Source organism: Triturus cristatus, chromosome 7 (genome assembly GCF_964204655.1).
Source record: "Triturus cristatus chromosome 7, aTriCri1.1, whole genome shotgun sequence".
Classification (NCBI taxonomy): Eukaryota; Metazoa; Chordata; class Amphibia; order Caudata; family Salamandridae; genus Triturus; species Triturus cristatus.
In genome coordinates, this window is record NC_140590.1 from 232465717 (window position 1) to 232490574 (window position 24858).

A 24858-nucleotide genomic window follows, 5' to 3' on the forward strand; every position below is an offset into this window, starting at 1 on the left:
TATGGGCGGTCGATAAGGCGAGCCTGCAGCATCACATTGTTGACTCTGTGCGTTATTGGGTTTTTGGAGCACGTTTAAGGCGCCTACAGACACATCATGCTGTGTCAATACCAATGGTCATATATGGACTACGAACAGTGGACACTTACATTCAATCATGGCACTGGATGTCATTAATATGGTGTATTGATACACATGACATCCTTACGTAATATCTAACACCAAATGCCACACCGTAATTCCTAATGTTGCACGAAATGTACCCACAATTTCATATCTGTGCCCATGTGTCACCCTAAATATCAATATTTCCTCATTATTTCAGCATGAATGTCATCACTGGACACATATGTCACCCTGCTGTAATTTTGGTAAGACCAATTACAGCCTTCATGTAATTTTATGGTACACACTGGCAACTCCTGCAGTGTATATCCACATGTACATGTGGGTGATCTACCTACTCAAAGGATGTTAAGTACATCAGCGCCACACTTGGCATTCTGTACATTCTTATTCTTTGTCACTTGGGTATATGCCTGAGTGGATGTTTTGTCTACATGTCTGACACCTGTCACCACAGTGACTTATGCTGTTGTGTCTGGTCCATGCTCATGTTGTTGTTGTTAGGCCTGTCGTATGTGATTTTGTCATATGTATATTTCCACAATGGTGATTTGGTTGATATAGGATTTGAGTACTGTGGTGTGTTCCGTTGCTACTCACCTACGACCAGGGCATTTCCATTGTTCACATCAATTATGTTGCGTTGGATGATGGACTGCATGCAAATCTGTGGATGTGGCTCACTGCCTGGAAAGTTTGCTTTGGCATTTGTGAACAGTCACTTTTGCCTGCACATTGATGTAATGTGTGTGCTTTGATTTGCAGTGATTGTGTGCAGTGTTGGTGGGTTGCACAAGTTTATGTTTATGAGATTTATAAAGCACTCAAATACCCATGGGTGTCTCGGCGCAAGTAGGACACGTGTGCAGTCTATTGCCACCAACACAAGTGTATGTGCTTGCTATGGAGTGGTAGCCAGGCTTGCTCACCAGCTGTTCCCGCGCAGTGTGGGTGAACTGAATGTGGTGGTGAATCAAGATGAAGAGGGCATCCAAGACAGGTGAGATGTGCCTCGATAGGGCTGCCTGTGACACTCATCCAAATATTAAATTTGTTCATTGGGAGTTACTAGTGGCCGACAAGTGATGCACAGCCAGCAGCTTTGTCTGCGTGGGATGTTGATTGTTCGCTGTGCCGGCCCTGCCAGCCTGCGTGTAATGAGACTCAGGATGCATGTCCTTTAGGCCATGTGGTGTGCAATTAGATCCACTGGTGTCATGTGTCTGAGGCTGTTGTGCATTTGTAAGGCATCCAGTCTATTGATGCGCTGACTTGTTGGTATACTGGGGTGTGTTTGTCCTGGTAGTGTTGTAGGTTTGTGTTGTGGCACTGTTGTGTGTCCAACCAGCTGGATGATTATCGCCATGGCATCTGTTGTAGTTCACATGTGTCTATGGGCAGTGCTACCTTCATACTGCATGTCATTGATCAACTTAAGGGCAGAATAAAGGTTGTCCACAGTCCCTGCTGATCACGTATCTTGTCCACTTTTTGTGTGCCACATTGACAATCTGTCTGCATGTTGAGAATATTGGGCAGTGATGTAATGGTAGCTTGTTACACGTGAACACATACTCAGCTAATGCTTTGCATTATCTGTCACTGTCAGACTTTGAATTGTATTTGGCAGCAGATATGGCCTGTCTACTGATGACAGTGGATATTGGCACATGCTTGTGGATATGTATGTGAATGTCTCTGAAATTGTGTGTCTTTGAAGTGGCACGGAATTCAAAAACTGTCCTACTGAACTAGCCACATTGTGGTGTTAATGACTTCCCTGTCATGATTGCACAAGAAGGTGTGGCAGGTACAGCAGCCACGTGGAAGCCAGCAGTGTCTCTGCTTCCCACATGTCCTGTATCATGTACTCTTAGGGCTGGGTGCACAACAGCTGGAAATGTAACTATTAGCATTCACAGACACAGTTCCTGTATTGTTTCTACTCACTGTGCAAATACAGTACTGGTGTACGTCTATTCCGTCTCAAGGTGGCACAACATCTAACTTGCGCTCTACGCGTTCAGTGATGCCAGACAATGTTGTTCCTGTGACAGGAAGAACTTTGCAATTTTGTGCACATCTAATTGTGTATTGCAATGACGTGTCCCCTTCATGTCACCTAGGAGGCGACCTAATGTGTATCGTCCATTCACCCTGCTGGTTGACATGGAGCATAACGACATTATACGGCGATTCTGTATGGACAGGGCAAACCTACAAATCCTATGTGCAATGTTGGAGCCACACCTGCATCCTCGCAGGATCTATCCAACAGCACTCACAGCAACGGTGAAGATGATGGCATTCCTGCATTTCCTGGCGACTGGGTCATTCCAGAACACTGTGGGCATTGCAGGGGGAATGTCCCAACCAACATACAGCATGGTGCTACGGGATGTCCTGGTGGCTATGATGCAACACAAGGACCGATTCATACATTTCCCCAGGAGGCAGGAATTGGTGGATGTAAAGGGCGCATTTTATGCACTTGGCCACATCCCTAATGTGGTTGGTGCAATAGACTGCAAACATGTTGGCCTGGTTCCACCAATGTGCTGGTGGTGTGCCTGGCCGATAGGGTCATCTCACACGTCTGTGCCAGGTTTCCAGGATCAGCTCACGATTCATACATTCTGCGCAACAGCATTGTGCCCCAGCTGATGGCCAATCTGCTTCCGGAGCAGGCATGGATTGTGGGTGAGTACAAAGACTCAAGTTGTGTGCTATTTGTGTGCTATGCTGTCCTCGGCCACATTTCAGACACTCAATCTGTATGTGTATTTCACACTTAGGTGACTCTGCATATCCCAACGGCCCTTGGTTGCTGAGCCCACTACGCAATCCCAAGACACCAGCTGAAGTCCGCTAAAACAATGCCCATGGGTGGACATGTCAGGTGGTTGAGTTACATTTGGACTCCTGAAATCAAGATTTCGCTGCATCGACAGGACCGGAGGTTCTCTGCAGTACTCACCCGTAAAGGTGTGTCAGATAGTGGCAGCATGCTGCATGCTACACAACCAGGCCTTGCGGGAGGGAATCCCCTTGATCCTGGATGATGATGACCAGCCACAGCCCCCACCTGCAAACCCCCAAATGTCGAGTGACGAGGATAGTGGAGAGGAGAAAGGTGTCGAGCAGCGTCAGCAGCTCATCAACAACTACTTCACTTGAAGGTGAGTGACAATGTACAACGTGGCCGTTGTCTGCTGATGTTGTGTTTGGTGAATAGGGCTATGTGAGCTTTGTGACTGCAGCAGGTTGTTGAGTCAGTGCTGGCTGCAGATGTTTTGGGAACAGGGTAGTTTGGCACAGCTACTTGATGTCTATGTTGGTACTGTTTCCCATTGTAATGTGTGCAGATTGTAGTACCTTGATGACAAGTGTTGTGTGATGATTGACAGGCCATCAACTGAGTAGCGACTAATGTTCTGTTGTGTTTTCCTAGGTCCCTTCAGCCTCTCCTTGCCTGCAGAGAATCCCTGCTCCTGTGACATTGTAATCATGGCTAACATTTTACATACTGTGATAAACATGGAGCAGAGACAACTACATTGATGCGTGATTAGTGTTTATTTACAATGGGTATCTGTGACAGAGAAGTGGATATTTACATACATGTGAATGATGAATCAATGATTTGGCAGGGATGGTAGATGAGACAATCGAGTGAACACCACATTGTTATGGTGACACAGTCCAACAGACACATGACATTTCAACGGCAGTGTGGGTGAGGATAGGTTACAAATTCAATGGCAGGGTGAAGAGGGGTGCTATCGTGGCTGGCTCCTAGACTGGCGTTTGGCAGGTGCTTTGCCACGGGATGCTCTCAAGGATTTCTTTGAACGGCCCCTTGATCTCTTGGCAGGGGGGGACACAGGAGCAGGGACAGTGGGGTCTGAGGAGTCCCCCCTCTCCGTGTCCGCAGGGGAGGATGTGGAATTGTCATCCTCTGGGCCACCAAAGGGAGGTGGAGGTGTTGGTCGTGCCGCAGGCCTGTCCCTCAGTACCGCCACTAGCTGGCCCAAGAGGTCCACAATTTGGCCCATGCGGTCCACAAGTTGGCCCATGCGGTGGTCTATAGACCGCAGCATCTGTTGTTGGTCATGGGCATCTTGCTGAGCCTGCACCAATTGTCCCTGGGCCTGTTCATAGACCCCAACAACTATGTTGATGTGTGCCAGGGATTCGGTCCCAGGGTCCTGTTGGCTTCGAGTACCCCTCTGCCTCCCACCTGGCCTGCTGTCACGGTCCTGTTGCCTCACCACTGTGGGCACCCGCCTACTCTCCCTGACCTCCGCAGTTGTTTGGGTGGGCTGGTTGTCCTCTGGGGTAGGGCGAGTGTTGCAGGCAGCAGTGGTAGTGGTGGTGGTGGCACAGGTTGTTCCAGCATGGCTCAGCGTTGATGTTGTTGCTTAGGGGGGGGGGCAGTGGGGGTCTGGGACAGATTGCGCCCTGGCACACCAGATGGGCCGGCTTGGTCCTCCACATCCTCAGTATCCTGGGAGTCTGCATCAGAGTGTCCATGTTCTGGGGAGGAGACTGGCTCTGCAGGTTGAGGTTGTCGTCCTCTGCAGTCAGTTGTTGGTCACCTGTGGGACAGAGGGTAGATGGTCATTGACTCACACCCCTCAAACTTGCTGTGTTTGATGTCTCTTATTTACATGTTATGCTACACACAGTTAAGTATTTCACACATTGTATGTCCGCACAGTGATGTGCGTCCTGCCATGATGTGGAGGTACATTCATTATTTTCCAGGATGTGACATGTTATTGGATACCATGCCCCATGTGTAGGATTTGTGAATACAATGAAAGTTTGTCATCTGAGAACTGGCATTACTACAACTTGATGTGAAGCATCTTTGCTGATTACTCTGCCTGGCAGACATTACATGTGCGCATGAACTAGCCATTGTCATCTCATGCATACCGTTGCCATGTCCTGTGCTTGTACTTTTTTATACAACAAACCATGCTTGTTTAGTTTTCCCATGGTTCTTCATGCTCAGCACCCCTGGAAGTTACAGATGACATTTGGGGCGGTGCATGTGTGGTCCCCGATTTGCTTACACATAATTTTTGGTGAGTCACAGTTCTGTTCCTGTCACAGTTACGTATGCTTAGCTGTCTGCAGACTTTCAATAGATATATTTTTAGGTTCTATATTGGTGTGGTTTTGGGCCTTGTGTTGTCATATGGCTCAATGCTTTTGGTGAGGGATGGTGGGGTGCATGCACTGTCCAGTTACCTGTCCAGTTTTCCTTTTTGTGGTGGCTTTCAGACACATGCTAAGGGGGGGGTGGAGTGCTCCATCCTGCTGAGGGGTGGGACAGGGGGCCCTGGTGGGAGTTGTACTGCTGTCTCCTAAGACACATTCCCCCTCCCTGGGAAGAGGGCTACCCACCTTGTGATGAAGGTGAACAATGCAATGGCTAACAAATGCTTCTGGGGAGTGGAGTGCTCCATCCTGCTGAGGGGTGGGACAGGGGGCCCTGGTGGGAGTTGGAGTGCTGTCTCTCAAGACACATTCCCCTCCCTGGGAAGATGGATACCTACCTGTTAGGTGAAGGTGAACAATGCAATGGCTAACACATGCTTCTGGGTGGGTTGGAGTGTTCCATCCTGCTGAGGGATGGGACAGGGGGCCCTGGTGGGAGTTGTAGTGCTATCTCCCAAGACACATTCCCCCTCCCTGGGAAGATGGCTACCTATCTGTTAGGTGAAGGTGAACAATGCAATGGCTAACACATGCTTCAGGGGGGGTGGAATGCTCCGTCCTGCTGAGGGGTGGGACAGGGGGCCCTGGTGGGAGTTGTAGTGCTGTCTCGCGCACCCAAACAGTCCTCCCTGGGAAGATAGCTACCTACCTGTTAGGTGAAGGTGAACAATGCAATGATTAACACGTGCTTCTGGGTGGGGTGGAGTGCTCCTTCCTGGTGAGGGATGGGACCGGGGGCCCTGCTGGGAGTTGTAGTGCTGTCTCCCAAGACACATTCCCCCTCCCTTGGAAGATGGCTACCTACCTGTTAGGTGAAGGTGAACAATGCAATGGCTAACATGTCCTTCTGGGTGGGGTGGAATGCTCCATCCTACTGAGAGATGGGACAGGGGGCCCTGGTGGGAGTTGTAGTGCTGTCTCCCAAGACACATTCCCCCTCCATGGGAAGATGGCTACCTACCTGTTAGGTGAAGGTGAACAATGCAATGGCTAACACATGCTTCTGGGGGGGGTGGAGTGCTCCAGCCTGCTGAGGGGTGGGACAGGGGGCCCTGGTGGGAGTTGTAGTGCTGTCTTCCAAGACACATTCCCCCTCCCAGGGAAGATGGCTACCTACCTGTTAGGTGAAGGTGAACAATGCAATGGCTAACACGTGCTTCTGGGTGGGGTGGAGTGCTCCATCCTGCTGAGGGATGGGACAGGGGGCCGTGCTGGGAGTTGTAGTGCTGTCTCCCAAGACACATTCCCCCTCCCTAGGAAGATGGCTACCTACCTGTTAGGTGAAGGTGAACAATGCAATGGCTAACACATGCTTCAGGGGGGGTGGAATGCTCCGTCCTGCTGAGGGGTGGGACAGGGGGCCCTGGTGGGAGTTGTAGTGCTGTCTCGCGCACCCAAACAGTCCTCCCTGGGAAGATAGCTACCTACCTGTTAGGTGAAGGTGAACAATGCAATGATTAACACGTGCTTCTGGGTGGGGTGGAGTGCTCCTTCCTGGTGAGGGATGGGACCGGGGGCCCTGCTGGGAGTTGTAGTGCTGTCTCCCAAGACACATTCCCCCTCCCTTGGAAGATGGCTACCTACCTGTTAGGTGAAGGTGAACAATGCAATGGCTAACATGTCCTTCTGGGTGGGGTGGAATGCTCCATCCTACTGAGAGATGGGACAGGGGGCCCTGGTGGGAGTTGTAGTGCTGTCTCCCAAGACACATTCCCCCTCCATGGGAAGATGGCTACCTACCTGTTAGGTGAAGGTGAACAATGCAATGGCTAACACATGCTTCTGGGGGGGGTGGAGTGCTCCAGCCTGCTGAGGGGTGGGACAGGGGGCCCTGGTGGGAGTTGTAGTGCTGTCTTCCAAGACACATTCCCCCTCCCAGGGAAGATGGCTACCTACCTGTTAGGTGAAGGTGAACAATGCAATGGCTAACACGTGCTTCTGGGTGGGGTGGAGTGCTCCATCCTGCTGAGGGATGGGACAGGGGGCCGTGCTGGGAGTTGTAGTGCTGTCTCCCAAGACACATTCCCCCTCCCTGGGAAGATGGCTACCTACCTGTTAGGTGAAGGTGAACAATGCAATGGCTAACACATGTTTCTGGGGGGGTGGAGTGCTCCATCCTGCTGAGGGGTGGGACAGGGGAGCCTGGTGGGAGTTGTAGTGCCTATTGTCTGGACACATACAACACAGTTGGTGTTGGGTACCTTTGTGGTGTATCAGGTTGAGTGGAGGTTACATCTGTGTGACCTGTTTTGGGTATTGGTGGGCAAAACAATGGACTTGGGCCTAGGAGGTGTAGGTTTGTAGTTGTGCAGGACAGTCCATAGCAATGCAATGGTATACGTTTGTTAGTACTTACCAGCTTCCACTCCCCCGGGTATTCCTTCAAGACTCCCTGGTTGCAGTGTGGCAAGCACCTTCTCCTCCCACTCAGAGAATGGTTTAGGTGGAATGGGAGGGCCTCCGCTAGTCCTCTGAGCCAATTCACGGTTCTTGGCCCTCTTCTTCTTGACCACGCTCTTCAGGTCATGCCACCACATCTGTATTTCCCACTTGTTGCGGGGGGTGGTCCCTACTGCATTAACCTGGTTCACTATCCTCACCCACATTTGGGTTCTGGTGGCTAATGGTGTCTGTTGGACCATGTTACCATAGAGTTGAGTTTCAACTCTGATTATCTCATCTACCATGACTGCCAGCTCTGTTTCTGTGAATTTTGGCATTTTTTGTGGTGCCATGGTGTGTGCTGTGCTGATGTTTTGGGGTGCAGTTGTGAGGGTGGTGTAGGTGGTGTGTGTGTGTTTTGTGGTGGTGGTGTGATGTGTGTAGGTTTGCCTCTTCTTTGTTCTCTGGTGTTGGGTCCTTCAGTTGAGGGGTATTGCAAAGGATTGTGGTCAGGGAAGGGGCTGGTTTTATGCTCAGCTATGTGGGTGTGGTAAGTTAGTGTATTGCAGTCAGGTGTGTTGTGTGGGTTGTCCTGTGATTTGTTGGTTTGAATTTGCCATGGGGGATGTCATTGTGCAGTTTTAGGTTAATTGGGGGACAGGCCTACTTCCCTGTCTGCATTTGGTGGGCTTATTGTGTGTTTTATTCATCGGCCGCCATTTTTTCACGGATCCTCCGCAACGATGGCTATGCTGCAGCCCTTCCGCCGGCTGTCACATTCATCACTGTTCGCGACCACGGCGGTCGGATACAGCGGGAAGTACCGCTGTGGAATCGGGAATATCTTGATGTCACGGGCGGTTACTCTGCATGCCTGGTGGCGGTTTGTATATTTCCCACTGCGAATACGACCGTCGCAATCAGATTTTCACCAGCTCCACCGGTTACGGGCGGTTTTTCGGTGCCTCCTACCGCCGCAGTCGGAATATTTTGGCGGTTTATCATAATCTGACCGGCGTTTTTCCCGCTGGCCCTGAGGCCAGTCTTTTCCCGCTACCATGGCGGTCGGGATGGGTTTCCGACCGCCATCCTAACTGACCCCCTAATATTTTCTAAAGTACCAATTATAAGAGAACTAAACAAGGTAGAAAGTGGAAAACATGCATGTTATATGGGTGAATTTTTCCATATTACTAAACCATTAGATCTATATAAAAATAATTTGACTTGCGGATTACATTATGAAGAAAGACTGTTTTTGGACATGGTAGAACAAAGAAGAGAAAGTTTCCAGAGGAAAGCTGTTAAGCAAAAAACACAGGAACCACCTTGGGCATTTAGAGAGGGAAATTATGAAAAGAGTGAAACTTATGCTGCAATGTCCCTGGACTGGTCACAGAAGGGAAACTTATGTTTGTTAAGAGCAAAAACCAACTACAACAATTATTTTATTGGCACTAGTGAATGTGAGCATACTTACCAAATTACTGGAGGTTGGGGATTAAAGGGTGGAACTGATCCAGTCTTTCCTGGGATATATTATGTATGTGGAAGGAAAGCCTATTACAGGTTACCTGCCCACTGGTATGGGAGTTGTTACTTTGGGATTGTCTTTCCAGAGGTCTATCATATAGACCAAAGAGATCATAGTGTCAATGAAATAAAGCAAGGATTAACACGTAGTAAGAGAGCAAGTTTTTCTGAAATAATAGGTGATTTATTTTCTGTACTAATACCCTCAGTTGGGGTAGTTCTAAATTCACATAACATTTGAAAAATGTCTACAGTGGTTGATTTTTATCAACAGATACTACTGGTGGACTTTTAATGATTGATACCAAAATGGTGGCAATAAGATCAATGGTTTTGCAAAATAGACTTTCCCTTGACATTATCTTGGCAAAGGAGGGTAGAGTATGTGGAACGTTAAAAATTCAACACTGTTGTACCTATAGCCCTGATAAAAGTAAAGGGGTAGAAGGATTTATTAGAAATATAACAAGGTTTCATAAAAACTTAACGCAACTGGAGGCTAACGGTGTTTGGGAGAGACTTATTAAGAGTATTACAGCTGTGAGAAATTAGTTTTCAACCTTTTGGGAAAGATAGTGATGCCAGTACTTTCAATAGCAATAATAATTTAGTAACGTTGTATAAATGCTGTAAGTGCATGAAAGGAAAAAAAATCTTATCAGATAAAAAGAATAAAAGGAGAGGAGTAAAGAGAAAAAGAGATGAGATAGAACTTGAAGAAATAAATGAAGAATATTATGATATGATGAAAAGACTAAATGAGATTGCAATGAAAGGAGAGAAAGATACTATACTTTAGATAAAATGAAAGGTGGCACTCGGTATGGTAAGTATTTATGGTGGCTTCAAAAGCCATCAGAGAGGGGAATTGATGGAGCAGGGATTCACAAAAAGAAACCCGCTTGCATTGAGTACCCCTGTAATACATACTAATTTTAAAAAGTAAATAGTATTAACGTGCAATTACACACCACACATGGTGAATTTGCTTTGCAATATGCATGAAGTTAATCCTAACTATACGTAAATAACCAAATTTGTAATAATATTGTGCGTAGAACGTGTTTTGCCTTTCAACTGTAAATAGTTTACACCAGCATAAATGTACTCCACAACTGCATACGATTCGGCAGTAGTGAACCCTACACAAGAGGAAGGAAGTGGAAAGCTCAAAGAGTGGTTTGCCTTGAGATTTTGCAACAGTTTACAAGCTTTACGTGTATTGGAATTAACCCCTTCAGCGCGGCGCGGATTACCGCGCCGTGCTGAAGGTTCGTTGCGCGGGCGGGGCCGTGACGGAGCGGTTCCGTCATCCGCACAGCGCGACCGATGCGCATGACGAAACCGCTCCATCATGCGCATCGAAAGGGTTAAACTACACCCTGGAAATGGTTGAGGATGTCTCCAGCAAAGTGATGGAGCAATTGCCTTCATGAGTGGGAGGAGGAATGGAGAACCCCAACCCTGTGGGGGTGTAGGAGAAGGTGTTTTAATAAAGGCAAGAATGTATGAGGGGAGGTACTACTATTTTTGTGAATCTTGCCCTGAGTCAGTGGCAGCTCGTTTTTTTAAATTTAAATTGTATGTAAACTAAAACCACCTATGGCAACAGGAAAGTGCTTGTGTTTGGCTTGACTAACAACAACGATTTCATCACTGAAATTATGGGTTCCTTTGTTTGGATTTCTTTTTAAAGCGTGGCTTGATTGAACTAACCCAGTTAGTTTGCACCACTTTCCCTGCTAGCTTAAAAGGCTGCAAAAGACACATCCAATTCAACAGCAGAGCAAAGCACAGGCATAAACAACTTTCGATCATCTGTCACGTTCAAGCTTAAGCTTTTGAGAAACACATGCAATTGTTAAGTTAATATAAATTTAAAAGATGCTTCAGTCAAACCTATTTTAGTGAAGCATTCTTTAAATAAAATCCATATACATTCAGCAATCATGTTGGCTTATATGGTATCATAGACACACAGGGCCGGCTTTAGGGCTTTGCGATTGGTGCAGGCTCTCCCGGCGCTGACCTCGAGGGGGTGACGAGGGGATAAAGTATTGGTTAAAAGCAATGCGTTGCAGAGTTCCTTGTGTGCCAAGCAGTTTTCAGGAAACAAGAAAAATGTCAAGATAACTCTGGTGATTAATGTTCTTGCTGGAGTGAGATAGGAGTTTTGTCTAGTGCCATTTTTGTCTCACCATGAAGTAGCGCAGGGAGAACCTATACCAGATAACAGGAGAAAAGTGTGAGTGCACTATGAGTAGCTATATAAAAAAAATGAAATGCAAGTCAGACAGGGGCTATAGAGAGATGAGAGCACTGTTGAAGGGTCGTAGTGATGGAAATTGTGTAGAAGGAGGTCATTGGATGGGTTCCAAAAAAGACTGGCACACCATTGCCACCAGCGCTTAAGCCGGCCCTGTGAATAGATATTAAACAAGCCAACAACATTGATGAATGAGTATTGCAAAGTCATCCTTGTGCCCTGGGCACCCCACATTCTTTTTGCTGACAGGTATTGATGGTAGCTGACTCTGACCGTTCCTGGGCTCTGCCTAACCAGGCCCAGGGCCAGTGCTATGCTAAAAAGACACTTAGGGGGATATGTATAATAGAAGTGGTGGAGTGAGGCGTTAGCTGTCATGACTTAACGCCTCACTCCGCCACTTCTGAATCATAAGGCTGCATCATATTTACAACGATATGGTGCAGCCTTGCATTTCCCCCTGCGATGGCGCTACACTTAGCAGTGTAGCGTTGATGCAGGCACCCTAGCACCATAGTGCAAGGGTGTCTGCATGCAGGGGATTGTTGTTTACGTGTAGGAAGGTATCCCTTCCTACACATAAACAATCCTGAAATGCCATTTTGCGACTTTCATGTGTGCTGCTTAATGTAGCCCACATGAAAGTCACAAAATGGCATTTTTTAAAGGTCGACCTTCCTGTACATAAACAATCCATGGCATTTTGCTTTTTTCATGTGTGCTGCACAAGGCAGCACACATGGAAAAAGCAAAAACAAGGAGAAATAATGCCTTTCTCCTTGTTTCGCCAACTTAAGACCAGGTTTTACCGGGTCTTAATTTTGGCGCTGCCTCCTGTGTACGCTGCTTTTCGTCAAAATCAATGAGTGTTGTGGTGGAATGCCCACCGCAACACCCACTGCCCACCCCTTTCACACTAACCATAGCGTGAAAGGGAGCCTTATTTACAAGGCAGCGTTAAGCCACATTAAGTAGCTTAACGCTGCCTTGTGTAAATAAGGCTAAGGCCCTCACATCACCAGAACGTCGATAAAAGTGACATTGTGGTGGCGATAGGGGCTTTGCCTTATTCACAAGGGAGCATTAAGTCACTTAATGTAGCTTAATGCCGTCTTGTGAATAAGACCCCTTTTCAAGCTATACTTAGCATGAGAGGGGTGGCCAATGGGTGTTGCGCTGGGCGTTGCACCGCAACACCCATTGATTTTGATGCTGACCCATATTTACAAGGGCAGCATAAATATGGGGCAGCGCTAAAATTAAGAAAAGGAAAAACCTGGTCTTAAACAGATGCAACAAGGAGAAATGTTTCATTACGAGGAGAAATGTTTAATTTCTCCTCGTTTTTGCTGTTCCTATGTGTGCTCCATTGTGCAGCACACATAGAAACAGCAAAAGGCCATTGATTGTTTATGTGTCGGAAGGTGACACTTCCAGCACATAAACAACTGATAAAAATAAATGCCATTTTGCAACTTCTATGTGTGCTGCATTAAATGTAATTTCAGATTATGTGTAGGAAGGGACACCTACAACACAGGCACCCTAGCACAATGGTGCAAGGGTGCCAGCATTGGTGCTAGGCAGCTAACATTAGTGTCAGTGAAGGGGGAACCGCAGGGCTGCAACGTATCCTTGTAAATATGGTGCAGCCCTGCATTTTGGAAGTGGGGGAGCACGGCGTTAAGCCATGGTGACTAACGCTGCACTCCGCCACTTCCTCTTAAATATGCCCCTTAGAATGCAATTAAAACACCTACATACGCTAAGGTACGCTATGGTTTATGGTACCCCTATGATTGGCATGACCACCTATATAAGGCCCTTGTACATAATAGGGCAGGGGGGTTAACACTACATTTAAGACCCCAGCATGTAATAGGGCATGGCAGTTTAAAGGCCAGCAGCTTTTCTGCACTTGCATTTGCGCACTGCTGAAGCCGGAGGTCAGTTTAAAAGCAGCCCTATATTGCAGGACCGCATTTAAAATTGTGCCCAAACGCGACTTTTTTGTTTGGGGCGCTTAAAAATTAATACACTACAATATTTTGGCATATTAATAACCCCCAGGGTCTCCCCTAGGGGTCCCAGGTGTGGGGTATCAGCTATTTATAAGGAGGACCATTATAAAATAAGTTGTATATGCCTTGGGTTTAGTCACATTTCATGTTTCACTCCCCACATTGTAGTACAGTGCTTCCCAAAATCTACTTTCACACTAGGAGCACTGTGGAGTTTGGATCTGCAATATTTGTACATATGCAGAACCCCTAAAGTCTCCCCTAGTTGTTCCAGGGTGGGGGCTCCTGTAGATACAGACATGGTCCTTATGAAATATGTTTATAAGCCCTGGTGGTGGAGAAATTGCCCAGTTCATTTTCCTCATTGCAGATTCCCAGCCACATAGGCTAACAAGGCAAGATGTTATGGATTAATAACTAAAGATAGGGGTGTCATGAATATGTAATTCAAGAACTCAGTAGAATGGTATTGATAAATCCATCAAATGCTATTGTTGAGTTTCTCCCAAAATATATAGACAAGAAGTTATAAGACTTTCTTCTGTGTAGGCCGAAATGCAGCCTTCTAGTGCTCTGACCTGATTGGCCAGAGTTCAGTTGTTTAGGAGGCTGCTTTGAAGAGGTGATAAATGGCTCCTTGGGTTAGGGATTCCTTTTGGGAAGAGAAGGCCCTGGGCATAGGAATGCTAGAGCCAGGGAAGGGATAGTAAATAATGTTCTTCAAAGGAAGAAGGGAAGAGGCTGGAGAAACCAGTTTCATTTACACCTCTAACTTCTGTCCCCATCCAAATGGCAGGCTTAAAGAAGGAATTTGCAGATGCAAATGGCGAGGAAGACTATGTAGATGAGCCATCCTGTAGGCTGGTTTAGTTAGTTCTTCTCTCTCTACTGGAAAATCAACCAAATCAAATTTTGGGGAAATGTTGGTCTCTGGGAGAATATAGTGCCACACTTTGGATTATGTGGTCATACTCTGGGGTGTTGCACTGCACCTCATTGGACAGGAGTGCCCTCCTGCTTGACCCAGAGAACCTAGAATAAGTAGCTGAGAGGGGCAGAGCCTCTCTGCTCTGCTGCTTGAAACTGAGAGAAGAAGAAGGACTTCCAATCAGGAAACTTAATTTGCACCATCAGGCCCTGCACTCTGACACCTGCGCCTGCTGCCTTATCTGGAACTACAGCCATTTGGATGTACCTTGTTTCAAGAGAAATAAAGAGTGCTCTCCCTGCAAGCTACGGGTTAACAGCGATCACCTGCATCAACTCCACCAAGATTCCCCTGCCTAGAGTGCATCCAGTGGAACTTTAAGGGTGTTGTCCAGGTGCGTTGTTAGAATTGTGGCCCAAACTTTCAAGGACCATCTTGGTGATTCCAGACCCTTGGATTGTATTTTGAACACTTTGAACACTCACTGAATCCGGCCTGCTGGAGGAGGCTGCAGGAACGTATGGTGAGAACTCCTCTAGAAAAGTTTTCAAATGTGAAGGTAAAATCTTGACCGGTGCCTCCCACTTAGTCTATCTGACCAGGGCTCCATCGTGGTCAGCTTTAAATTTTGACTTTGTCCCGCCTAGAGGCGACCAAGTGTCCAAAAGTGTCACTATTGGTTTCCAAGCACTAGACAGTGTTTAATCTTTATACATTCGTATCCCTGGTTCCCTACAGTGGATTGTTTCTGTTATTTAAAAGATAAAAACATGTCCTAATTTTATACATTGGTGTGGGATGTTTATTGTGTGTTGTGTCTTAATTATTTACAGAATTTGTGTTTTTAAATTCTTTACAAACCTGTCTCTGAAGTTAAGCCTGCCTGCTTGCAGCCAACCTACCAAGGGTTGAGCTTTGGAATAATTTTCTCAGACCTATTCTGAGCCCTACTTTAGTGGCCTTAGTGCCAGAGGTAGACGTACATTTACCCCTACCAATAATCCACTTTCCAACAATGAGTTAATGATGCTCAGTGCTGGAATCTATGCTGATCACCAGTCCACAGATAGGAAGTGTGGTATGGCCACCTATGTCTTCCAGACTAATGAGGTCAGTGGAGTAATATTATATCGACTAAGAATGAAACTTTTGCTATATTGAGACTTTGGTTCGGAGTATGAGATGCCTGGTAACCAGAGGGAGAGACACCCGGGGCAGGAGTTACCAAGCATCACAGGTTTTCAGCCAAAAACGAGGAAGAAAATGCGCGACCTTGCTCTTTATCACAAGCAGTCCCTGATATTCTTGCTTGCGGTTGCGGAAAACATAACATAACAAAACATAACATACACCACATTATGTAGAATAAAACAGGGTAGTATAGTGTAGCAAAGTATAAAATTACTTAACATATCATTGGTATGTGTCCTGGCTAGGCCCATGTAGCAAAGCTGCTCATTTCTTGCATTGTCCTATTTTTCCCATTAACATTTTCTGTCATGACCTTTTGCACATATTTCTATGCATGACAATGTTGGATTAGTTTCTCTGAAACTACTTTGTTTACACATCTAGCTTCACACATTATCACAATGCCTCGAACATTATGTACAAGGCCCTTCTATGCAGTATGTGCAAATGTCATTTCTTTCTTCATCCACGGGGCAACAGGGCTATCTACATATCCATAACATCACAAATCTACACATACAGCGCAAGGCTGCTTTCTATTATAAACAAAAGAGCATATCATAGTAGAGAAGGCACTTCAGCTCACACCAAGGGTCCCTGACATCTCCATAAGTGGTTGTCCAGTTAATGACCAAGACTGGGTACTTTATTCTCTCCCACCAAGTAATGGGGTTGGATCATCCCTAGGGGGATTCTTGGTTCTACACCTACGTACACTCTGGGTACACTTTAATAGTAGGGTTTGCATAGTAGGAGCACGCCTGATTGCTGCCTTATTTATATGCCTGCATATATACACTGTTTTAGCACCATGGTAGAACTGTATCTACTATTTAAACCTTTGGTCCCTGTAATCTCTGTCACCATCTACTGATTATCGCAGCACATCTATTCTATACAAGAATAACGTTGGTTCAATAAATATATTAAAAACGTCCCATTGTGGATTCTGTATATTTCTCTGAGTACAAGTAAGCATGAGTGACTGAGTGAAAGGTCCTGATCTGTTTCCACGAACCCTGAGGGGTTAGGGTTGTCATTTTCAGTGGTTGCCAGAAACCATTCACTCCCTGGTAAGTTTAGAGGGGCTTGCGGTGGTACTGTGACCTAGCTGGTCTCTAGGCCATCATATCCTGCGGGGGTGCCCAGAATCAGTCTAGGCACCTCACCCAAAGTTTATGTTACCCAACAAACACGCAGTTCTTACTGATTAGTGGGAGCTACACAACATGGCGCCGCCAATGTTGGTTGGGTTCTTATTTAACTATCTATCTGATTAGTTCAGTTGTCCTTTTCTCACAGACTCCTACTCTCCTCTAAGCTGGAGATGTACGTGGTGGGCAGGACAAATCTGCCTATGCTGAGTAGGTATACCCTATGTGTTGGCTGTAAATTATTCAAGCTTGTAGGATGAAATGATTTCCAACATTGTGCTAATCGTGTTCATCTACTAGGATCCTAATCTCTTCACTCAATGTCCGTAAACAGAGAAGCCGGTGGAGAGGATGTAGTTGCTCTAAATATTACAGAAAATTGCAGACATGCAGTCACTATGAAACTATTACATTGTGGCCTCCCGGCAACGGGTGGGGTGATAACCTTCGTTGTCGAGGCACACAAAGCATTCAAAACAGAGGTATTCTATTCTTGGGTTAAGTTCCCAGCTGTGAATGAACGTACAAAATTGTTTCACACTTATATTGAACATAATACACCAGAGGGATATTTTCCATATGTGAACATAGAAATTCCGGTAACTTAACAAGAACAAATGAATTGGTTTAAAAGTGCCCTCACACATACCGTAGAAAATTTGAAACTTGATCCTCTCAGTTAAGAAGGATCAACTTGGCCCCTCCTAGCTACTTATACACCACATACTATTTAATCTTGATAATTTAGATGCAGCAGAAATAACAACACTGTACAAAGATCTAGTAAAAATTCACAGAAACCTCACGCAGTACATTATGCGAACACTGACAGTTAACCATGCGCGGACGGCTCAGGCTGCACAACCACAATTGGCTGCTGTGTGTATCAGCTCGCAAACACTGAATGCTGTTATGGGAAAGGTTCCCACCAGTCGGGAGCAAATTTTGTTCTGGATAGTACAGAAATCAAGCCAGATTGAACAAATATGTTAAGTAACATAAAGGGGAAAGCAGCAGCATTGGCTATACACCAACACCAGAGGGAATTCAGTCCTGTACAGCAGGAGCGGGAATTGCCTAAAATTATCGCAGAAACATATGCTAAACTATGCAGAGTTAATTTGGGAGCCAGGACTGGGACACTGCAGGTTAAGAGTCATTCTGAAAAGGATATCTTTAAGCAAGCACATGATTCTTTCAAGACGAAATGAGACTATAAAGAAAATAAGACACAATGATGGGGTGGGTCTCCTCAGCAGGAATCCACTAACAAAAAATATAATTTAAGAAACCATGATAAAATTAGAAAGCCTGACAGGTATCAGGATACTGATACATGTTCCTCTTGTTCCTTTCAAGATTCATTCGATACACTTTCGGAGAGAAGGCGACAGTCAGAGCGCAGACCAGAAGAGCACGTGAAGCCAAAAAGGGAAACACATCGCCCTACAAACTACATCCTTAAAGAGGACAAACAAAATACTCCAAACCTTAATTCAAAATGAAGAAGGTAGCAGGGAGTAAAATAAGATGTGCCCAGGCTTCTGAGGACTCTGCTTTTGAACAGGGAAAAGGCAGTGAAGATACTGGACAGGGAGACAGAAGTCACATTAGCTAGCCAGAACCTAATGGATTAACTGGTGGTAGTAGCGCTGAATGAGCATATCATGGTGGAAACACCTAATGCAAGGGTAAGTGTCCCACATCATTTATACAAAATAACGCTCCAAATGGAAGGAGACATACCCAGAATTATCAACACTCTCCTTTGGGAGAACCTGGCATATGGTTATGGCATTATTTTGGATGTAAAGGATTAGCCACCTGAGCACATAGTGGAGTACCCGCTAGGAAAAAGGGTAATTTTACCTGCTTTTTCTGACCTCTTTCCAGAATCAGTTAAACATTCATATGTACAGGAGCGGGCATTAGAGCCAGATCCTGCACTGTACCGCAATCATTCTGGGTGGGATGATGAGTCACCTCATTACGAAATCCCATTAAAATCAGTACCTCAGGCCCAGAGACAATATCCAATAAAACATGAAGCTAAGAAGCAAGTTAGGGAAATCCTAGAACAACTTGAATACCAGGGTGTCATAGAATATTGCACCACAACCATGAATAACCCCTTGTTTCCCGTAATGAAACCAGACAATTCATACCATCTAGTCTTAGACTACAGACATTTGAAAACTTCCAAATGCACATTTGCAGTACAAAATGCTAACATGTTTGAAGTTCTTAATTTCACCCACCTCATCAGCGAATATCTTAGGAAATTCAGAACACCAATAGACAGACTCTTTGGAAACCACACCGCCGATAACAAAACATCCCTCAAGAGTGACAGGTGGTTCTCTACCAGGTCTTAGATTTAGATATACCTTGCCCTCTAATTGCAGGTGTGATACCGGACTGCACACTCCCAGATGGCTGACCCTTATTGATGTGACCTTTGCCAGTCGCCTAGTTTACACTAGCAACCTGCTGAGGACCAGTGGCCAAACGTTTTGAATCCTCATGAGAAGATTCAATACTCTTTTATATGTCAACCGCTTCATCCAATGTAGGATTCTTACGTGCTAACAATCTCTCTTATATCTTCTTGGAATATCATCTCACCACACGTTGATCCCTAATAAGCTGTGAAGTAAAATTATCAAGCTCACAGTAGGAGGCCAACATTTTCAAAGCAATTATGTATGTGTCAATGGATTCAGATGGTGCCTGTACCCTGGTAAAAAACGGACGCCTGCACATCACCAAGTTTACTTTGCCCTCAAATAGAATTTGACTGTTCACTGCATACTGAAACTCATCCATCCCATCATCTTCAGCTGGGTTTAATTCTGGAAAGTGATCAAACACATTTTCCTCTTCTACCCCCAAAAAGCAGTACAAAAGAATTCTCTTCCTATCAGGGCAAAAATCCTGACCATCAATAGCCCCTAAATAGGCATTGAACTCAACCATAATCTCTACGTCAAGGGTGGCTCCCCAGGCTCCGTTAGAAAATGTGCAGGTGGAGTAACTGTTTGCATCATGACTCAGTCAGGTAAAATAACTAACGGTTTAAACAAGTGAGTACAAATAGTATATACTAAATAGCTGAAAGAAACATTTTAGTAATCATATAACATTCCCAAACATCAATGCAAACTGACACGAAATTAGCACACTATTAAGCGTGTCAGTAGCTGAAGAACTGGATACACTAAGGGGGATATTCACAAGAACATGTGCTAAAAAAAAAAAAAATGCAAACGCAACTTTAGACATTGCAGCCTATCGCAGTAAAATAACCCTGTGTCAATGTGGAATTCACAAGAAGGCGTACCATGCGATAGTCTGCCGAAACCGCGGCCAATGTCCGCGATACAACCACCTCGATGGAGATAAAAACACAAACCTCAACGTGAAAAAACATGCGATGGGCCAAAGTGCGATGGGGAAATCAGTGATAAGCAGTGCCAGGCCTACAATACATACATGGCAGGCGGGAAAAATCACTATAATAGTTGAAAAAACACTCAAACACAAACTGACCAGCACCCAAGTACCATGGAGGCAGCCGGAGCAGGCGCAGAGGTTGAGCGTAACCCCACAAGCACCCCAGACATCCAGCCTGGGACCTCGGGGACAGGGAAGGGCAAGGACAAGAAGAAGAAGAAGATGAAGTTCAGTACGCAGGAAACAGGATCCTAGTCACGGAGGTGATGGAACACCATCAACAACTGTTCATCACCTCCAACGTGTCATTGGGCACCAAAAATGGAATATGGCGGGACATCATGGGCAAGGTGAATGCCGTCGGAGAGCACAAGAGGTCAATGGACGAGGCCAAGTGGCAATGGATTGACATCAAGCGCAATACCAAGGATTAACTCGCAGCCAACCAGAAGGCAGCAATGCAGACTGGAGGTGGGAACCCAGCGCCACAGCTCATGCTGGATGACATGGAGGAGATGGTGTCGACAGTTATCAGTGTGGAGACTGTGGCTGGAGTCGGGGGACTGGACACTGCTCGACAGGACACAACACAACCACAACAGGGCGAGTGACCATCAGGTACTAGGGGGGCGGGTGGAGATGGCAACAATGGCACACATGCACAATCAAGCAGAGCACAGTGCACACCCACAATGACTCTGGGTCATGGCCCTGATCTACAGACTGTCACAATGTACAATGCCATCTTGTCTGAATGTCAACATGTACCATGCGGCTACATACATGTGAACACATTGTAATACACCATCTCCCCTTCACATTGCAGGGGCACCGTCAACGCCTCCTGCAGAGCAGTCCCAGCCACTCTTCACTGATGATGAGGAGGACACCCCCAGCATCGACACCCAAGCCCTCCAAGACATCATTGACATCATCCGCAACTCACCTCCAGGATCAGGGCAGCCCAGCTGCATCGAGGAGACCCCACCGCCTACCCAATCCACCCAGCAGGATGCAGCCATAGCCCGGCAGTCTCCCAAGACCCCCAGGAACAACACATGGCCTTCCAACGCCGTGTGTTGGAGGGCCAGAGGGAGACGGCTGAGCAGGTGCGGGTGGGGTTCGATATCATAGCTACCAAACTGGATGCCATCCATGGGTGTCTAGGTCCCATCAGGGACCAGCTCCAGTCCCTACCGGACACCCACGGCCCGCTCCATGGTCTCCAATGAGCCCTGACTGACATCGCTGGAGTCATGACGCAGAGGGTAGAACACCTGTCCACTCAGAGTGGCTTCAGCGATCCCAGCTGTGAGCTGGCACACATGCAGAGGCTCATGAAGGACATGGTGCAGATGGAGGCGGAAAGGATGGCAGCCACCGCTGCACATCAGCGAAATGTAGCTGGGATCTACCATACCCTGCAGATCCTCATCATGGCATTGCTGCCACAAGCCGTGGTGCTGATGAATGCTGCTGCCCCCACACCATCCACATCTCCACCCCCTGGTGTGTCAGTGCCTCACCGTGTGGCAGGCCAGTCCACTCTGGCACCTGATGTGTCACTGCCACACAGTGCCACAGCCGGTACTGCAACACCCACAGGTGGGGCAGAGCACACATCCAAGGACGAGGACGTGGATGGGTTTGAGTTCAGAAGGAGGCACTAGCATTCATTTCTGCATGGTGCCGCACATAGCCCCATGACCTTCTACTGACCCCCGACACACTCCGCTGCACTCACCTTGTGCAATAAACATCCAGTAACACCCTGCTGTGTCATGTCTTTCATTATTCATGTATGAATGTGTGGATGAATGTAGGGACAGTGAAACCCCTTACGTGAATGATGCTCATCTAGTGGGATGCCAGTCACAGTGTGCTACATTGCCTATTGTGTTTCGGGTGCCGTGGACACTACAACAGGGACACGTGCATTAGTCACTTCCTTGTCCGGACATGGCCTGAACAACGCCCAGAGCCCCCTTAGCTTACACTCCAAGGAGGGGGCCCACAGAGCTACCTGTCGCAGGCGTACTCGCTGGTGGTGTGCAGGTCACTGGTCTAGTTGTCAGCATGTCACTGCCACTCCCTGAGGGCAGGTTTGCACACACACCACACCCATCCAGCACAGGTGTCACAGGCCATGTGACCTCGTAAATATAAGGGGCCGACAACATCACATTCCCCTCTGCCGGTGGCGATGGGATGACAGACGCTCTACAGTTCTCAATCATAAAGGGCCCATGAGTTGTTACACACAGGGTCAGTGGCACCCGAAGCCTTGCGGCCGTCACAGGCCTACCACCATGTGGCGCTGACTGGGGTTGCACAGGGCTAGTGGCACCTGAAGCCTTGCGGCCGTCACGGGCCTACCACCAGGTGGCACTGACTGGTGTTGCACAGGGTTAGTGGCACCGAAATAGCGGAGTCAGTGTGCAGCCTGCGATGATAACGTGTGCACTGATCTGGTCTCTGCCATTGATGACTCAGGACTCAGCATCATGTGTGGGACCTGCTGGGCCGCGGGCGGGTTCAAATGATGTGGACCATGCCATGGTGGCGGTGCCCGGGCCTGGAGCTTGCACTGGCACGTGGTGTGCCCACTGGTGCATACACCAGTGGCAGCAGGTGGCCTGGGTGCACAGGGGCGGTGGTGTCTCTCTCTCTCTCTCCCTCCCTTTCCTTCTCTCTCTCTCACTCTCTCTCCCTTCTCTCTCTCTCTCGCTTCCTTTCCTTCTCTCTCTTTCTCTCTCTGGCTTTCTTTCCTTCTCTGTTTCTCTGTGTCTCGCTCCTTTGATGTGCGCATGACACACGTCCTGATGTTGTACTTTATTTTCCAGGCTGTGATGTCGAGATTGTCCCTGATGGACCCGCATTGGTGTTTTGGTTGTTACTTCAGTGCTGTGTGACTGTTTCTCGTTTTCTGGCCAAACATGTGTTTTTTTTGGGCCATGTGCATTATCATGCGCTTTTTGTGGCTCTTATGTCGTGCACGTTATGTGCATGTCCGGGGGGGACCGAGGCGGGGCTGGGGGTAGTGGCGGTGAGTGTTGTGGCCCTCATGGGTATGGAGCTGCATGATCATTGTCTCCATGGCATCTGTGGGTCTTCAGGTGTGGCTCTTGGCTGGGCTCCCTTTCATGCTGTGAGTAGTCGTCCTGCTTAGCACCAGCAAAAGGCTGGTGTTAAATCCCTGGTACTACCGTGGCTTATCGCAGATCTGGCAGTTCGTTGTAAAAGTGATGTTGTGGTTTTTTCGTGTGTTTTTGCACAGGAACGCCTACTCTGCATCTCATTATGGTTAGTTGGTGGTGTCCACCGTGGAGATACATTTTGGGGCAGCTATCGCTGGAATAATGGTGTTGTCTGCAGTTTGCACCAGCCTGTAAATGGGGTGTTAAATCTATCCCCACTTTTGATGTGTTAAGGTGGAGATAAATCGGAGATAAGTCCTTGTAAATATCCCCCTAAACATACTTGAATAAAGCGTGCCAATTGCTGTTAGCACAGGACAACTCCATTAAATGACACTCAAAATAACCAAATAAGCGTGCTATTCGCTGTTAGCACCGGAAGGCAAACGAAGAACAACTAGGAACAAGCCATTACACGAGGAATCATTGCGGGATGTTGCCTGTGAGTAAACATAGCTTATTTGAAATAAGTGCAGCCCTTCACGAAAGTGCTTATGTGTGTTCAACGTAGCCCAGACTAAGCACACGGACCGTGAGTTGTGACAAAACGCTCAGGCAACCACAACAGCTTTGTCACTAGCACTCCTCTTCACATGCAGTCAACAGGAATTGCAGCTGCCTTCAGCGTACGGTCTTATGTGCTGGCCATCCAATTCAAAGTAGCCTCAAGCCCCGTGTAGACACTGTCGCTGCATACATTTCCCACTCCGATCACAGTTACCAAAACATGAACATGCCTCCTCAGGTCCACATTGTTGGTGTCAGGATAAAACCCCAACTGGAATGTGAAAAATGTTCTCCCGGTCTCTGGAAGTCCTGCAGTAATCGTCGGTTTCCTTGTAATATCATTGTCCACTCCTTGAGTTTTCCTCATTGTCAATGTGAAGTATAAGTGCCTCTTTAGTCACAATAGCAAGAATAAGTATACAGCACAGGTCATAGAAGTACCGAGCCCAGGAAAAGGCCATTCAACACTCTCCTTACTTCTCTCTACATACCAACCCAGCTCCTCTCACAATCTAGAACCCCAACATGTAATCCACACTGTCACACATACACAAGACCCAGTGTACTCCACAGAATATCCAATGTTATTCTATGGGAGGGGTAGGCCTCAAAGTACTGAAAAATGGATTTAGGAGTTTTTCACTGCCAGGACATAAACGTAAGAATACATGCCCATCTTCTTAATCACAATGCATCCTGCCCTATGGCCTACCTAGGGCCTACCTTAGGGGTGACTCATGTACAATAAAAGGGGAGTTTGAGGCTTAGCAAGGAAGTTAGATTGCCAAGTCAAATTAACAGTTTAAAACTGCATTCAGGTGGTGCTGGCAGGCCTGTGACATGTTTTAAGGTGCTACTGAAGTGGGTGGCA

General features: G+C 46.9%; 1 long non-coding RNA gene across 1 annotated transcript in view; it reads right to left on the reverse strand.

Moving 5' to 3' along the window:
* Positions 1 to 3686: 3686 nt before the first annotated feature.
* Positions 3687 to 24858, reverse strand: part of LOC146809282 (uncharacterized) — a 98465-nt gene continuing 77293 nt past the window's right edge. Inside the window, exon 3 of the long non-coding RNA XR_014965540.1 lies at positions 3687 to 4724. This is a non-coding gene — a long non-coding RNA (uncharacterized LOC146809282). The remainder of the gene's footprint in view (positions 4725 to 24858) is intronic.